We start from the raw sequence: 4736 nt of genomic DNA on the forward strand, positions 1-4736 counted from the left end.
AAATATACGAAACGACAGTCAGTCAGGATGTACGAAGAAGACGAACCACGTAGGTCATACGGATTCCCAAGACCCATACTAAAACGTAATTTAAGCACACGATTTTAGAATAAGAAACGATTATAAATCATATTATATACGGGGATTGTATAATAATGTACATTAGAATAAGAAGAAATAATTTTGTTTTGCGAAAAACGTCACGTTTATAATTCCGTTTTTCTTTTTTTCACGGGGGAGGGATGTAATAGCTCGAACAGCCTATATACTATTCTATTCTAAATATATACTATTCTAGATATATATTATTTTATATGATAGCATTGTTCAACGTGTAACGCGAATACAGATCACGTTACAAGCGTTGACCGAACAAAGCGCTGACAATGCGAGCCACGCGCGAAGCCCGAGCGACCGCGCAATCATTTCGTTGCGAAATAAAAAAGAATAAAGAAATTGCGAAAGTGCAAACAAAGAAGTCCTGCTTAGAACTTCTTAGCTTGCATCCGGATATTGCTAAAATCAAGCGACACGACACACAGTCTTGTCGCTAAACGACCCCTTCCCAGGAAACCAAAGGGAGATAATAAAAAAACCCATCGTTAACGAGCGGCGGGCAGTCTTTACCATTAATATTACGCGGGCAGTCTTCATCATTAATTAATATTACGCGGATAGTCACAATAACTACCAAATGGGCAGTCTTGATTACTAATTACCATAACGCGTGCAACCTTTATTCTTAAACGCAGGTAAAATCGCGAGCAGTCGCGAGTGTCAAAGCGAGTGTCGATAATTATCGTAATATCGAATAGCCACGCAGTCGGCAGAAGAATATACGTAGAAGCGAGTCTCGAGACCGAAACTCGACTCTAGACACGCGCACGTTGAGATATCCGTTATCGCGACACGCGACGCGAGCTAATGTGCGGGAACATTGTAAATAAGCCAAGTCACAAATAAGGCTGATATTTACGTATGTATTTAACGTGGAAAGTGTCTAAATTATTTAACTAAAGTACGTGTAGTTCTCGGGCGGAGCCCGAATTCCTAAATTCCTTCCGGCAAACGATCCCAACTACCGTGCCTCTCCCGGAGGCACAACATAACTAATAATTGTTAATTGTTACCGCGCCCTCTACTTTTTATCACACGATGGACGATAAATTCTTCTCTTTGCAAGTCTTTAATAACAAGCACTAATTCTTGTTCATAAAAAATCCCGTCTATAACTTCGCCCGCTAAATCGCTTAATTCGTATACGCGAGGTTTTCTCCATTCGAGAACACGGTGAATTAGAAATATTTCTTCGCTCCACTTTGCCTCGAATCCTTTCTCAAAGGCTATTTTTGCTCTATTGACACATACGAAATCGCCCGCGTTATATTTAGCCTTTTGCTCGCGATTCTTTTTCTTCTCCCTATCGCCGTTGTCGTTCCATTGGCGATTCATATTTTCACGCGCGATTCGCGCATTTTCCCTCGTAACGATTGCAGGTTGCATTTTGATGGTGGAATGCCGAGTATGATTGTAAGCGCGAACGATATCCTGCAAAACATCGATGTAGCGTATTTTTGTGTGTAAAATGACATCATATTTGTTTTTTAAGCATTCTATTAAAACGTTCCACTATAGCTGCTTTAATATCGGGATTATGAGCTTCGCGAAAACAAATACCTTTTTCTTTTAAGAAATTTGGTACATGCCGAGCAATAAATTCTTTACCTTTGTCGGTCTGCAGGTATACGGCTAGGCGTTCTTTGTTTCTCGTGAATATGCGTTGAAAGGCTTTTACCACGCAGGCACCTATTTTGTCGCGTAAAGGTTCTATCCAAATGAATTTACTAAGTACGTCAATAACCGTTAATAGATATGAATAACCGTCATTGTAGCTCTTGAGATTACGAATATCGATCAAATCAGCCTCCTATAAGTCATCGATATTTGTCACGTTATAATGTAAGCGTGGAAATTTTCGACGTATCGAACGATGTAACGTGTATGCGTCTTGCGATTTAAGCCAATCAGTGATCTCGTTACGTGTGAAATTCGGTTTAGCGGCTTGCGATAAATTGTCCGTCGCCGAATAGCCGGTATAGTGCGAGGGACTGTAATACAATTTTTTGCGAGTTCCATCATTCGAGTTTGCTCCAGTCGAGCAATCCTTTTTTTTTCTTTGTCGGAGAATCTGCGTAGCTCGTTAATGTCTGTCGTTTTCGTCCTCGTCGACGAATACAAATATCATATCTTCTTCGGTTTCACTCGTTTTGTCTACCTTACGTCTGTACGATTTTGAACGATCGGTTGAAATTTTCGGAGTGGAACTTCCGCGCGGTACCACGATTTTAGTACGCTGAGATCGTGCAAACGTATGTAATAAATCATGATTTTCTATGAGATTGAAAGGAGTGCTTATATCGTGCAGTAATCGAGCAAACTGAATTCTTCCGGTTGCTTTAAATGTTTTTTTCTTGCGTATCGCGTCGTTTATAAGTTTCGTGATATTCGAACCCGTCATGACAGCGCCGTCTATAGTTACGAGTCCTCGTCTATACCAGTTAATCTTAGATGTCGGAATATTGATCAAGTATTTTAATAGCGTTCGCGCTTTGTTGCGATAAGATTCCGATACACTATTGAGTATTTTTTTGATCATTTCAGCCGATTGTGTGTGTTTCTTCCCGAAACTACTGCTACTACTACTAGCGCTACCGTCACCGCGGTCGCTGGTAATTAAAGTTGACATTTCCATAAATTCGTTAACGTCGACATCCAAAATCATGTCTTCGTTCTGCTCGTCATTAATATCCTCGTCGTTATCCTGTGTATCCTCACGTAAACGTTTTTTCGCTTCCCGAATAAAGTGAAGATAACGTTGAAGTATTTCCTTATACAATTTCCATTTTTTGTCCTCGTCGACAGGAGTCGCGAGGTTAAGAATACGCCACATCTTTGCATCAAGTTGTGATAAAGCTGTTCTCGGTGTTTGTACTGAATTATTATTATTTACATTTGATATTTCCATATTTTTCTTTGGCGAGTTATTAGTCATCGCAATAGATGTCATTTCCGGTTGCTGTTGCATTCGCTGCATTCTCTCAAGATTTTCGGTAGATATTAAAACCATTTCCTTAGCCCTTTCTATTGTTCAAAGTACAGGTGTTAACACTTTTTTATTATTTTTATTATATTTCCTATACGGAAAACGTACGGGTTGTATAAAATCGTATTTTTCTCTTCTATTCGCCGATAATCCGGGATAATATAGCCCCTAGTAGATCCAATAAGATATGGTAAAAATATCCATCTTGCTGTACTAACAGTTTTCTTTTAGTCTTCCAATTACCTTGTTTTGCCGCAACACGCCATAGGACCGTTTTATGTTTGGCTAATCGCTTTTTATCGCTACAATGAAGCGGTATGTTACCCTTTAGCATATTGGAAATGCACTTTTGAATGCACTTTATGAGCTTACTATCGGCGGCTCGTAAAAATTGGGTTCTTTGATTTTTTTCAAATGACACAAGGTTTTTAAAGGTATATGTTTCTCTCTCCGATAGACCGTCTAGCATTCTTTATTGCTCTATTCGATTTCGTCAATTTTTTATCAAATTTTTTTTCCCTCATTACGTTGCAATTACACAACTGACAAGTTGCGAACACGAATTTTACCTTTTTATACGCCTCCACTTCTATTGTTCGATCTACGCGATATGTATGCGTAATGCCGTGTATTGTCCGAAAAGATGCACGTGCGAAAGCGATATTCGTCTGGAGTCGATTGTTTTAAATTAAGCATAAAAAAAACCCGTGTGGCTTCGATGTAGCGTCGTAGTACGCTTCCATAAATTTTGGATCGTCGAGAAATATTGGCGCACTAGATGATGTATTTAAACGCGATAGCGTGGATTTTTGAAAACTACTATGTAATTCGTGTTGAGAGTTATGTCGCGCTGTCCGCGCCCTTGATGGAAAAGATTTTGCGAGATGAATATAATACTGAAATTTTTATGATGGCTTCCTTTAGTAAACAGATCTACGATAGTCGCACGACGATGATTCCCTCATAAGATCGTCAATTATTATTAATTTTAGCGAGAACGGATCGTTGGAATAATCTTCCGGGCGCGGTAATTCCTCGCGAAATTCGATTATATTTTTCTTCGATTTTATCAATGCATTATTAACATAACCGATCTTTTGTGCTTTTTTCTCTTCTTTTTCACTCGCGGCGCATTGTAAGCACTGATACGTATCTTGCCACTCGGCGTAATAAAATAAAATTCTCTCGAATCGAACATCTGACATGACGGATAAATTACGAAAAAACTTGTAACGATGCATCCCTCCACCGTTACCCGGCCGTCGATCCGCCGGAAGTCCGCCGCCCGACAAACACTGGTCGGGCATAATGCGGAGGCGCCGAGCGCCCATTTTTAAGAGATGGAAAGACGTTCGAATTTATAATCGCCGTTTAAGACGCGTTGTTTACCGGGAATCGTCGCCGCGCTCGGGTAACCGTACCGACCGTTCCCGAAACCGCCCGAGTCGCGCGCGGCGGTTCAACATTAAACAATATGCCGTAAAACATTCAGGCATATTACGCACGCGCACCCGCCGGAAAAGCGGTATAAATAAGAGCACATTTCCCATATTCCCATCTCGAGACCAGATCTTCCGCAACCGCCAGAGTCTGTAAGACGCCTGGCAATCCGCTACGATCCTAGAAACCGCTC

This window comes from Polyergus mexicanus, unplaced genomic scaffold (genome assembly GCF_030449975.1).
Source record: "Polyergus mexicanus isolate NDT 795.1 unplaced genomic scaffold, iyPolMexi1.0 SCAF_18, whole genome shotgun sequence".
Classification (NCBI taxonomy): domain Eukaryota; kingdom Metazoa; phylum Arthropoda; class Insecta; order Hymenoptera; family Formicidae; genus Polyergus; species Polyergus mexicanus.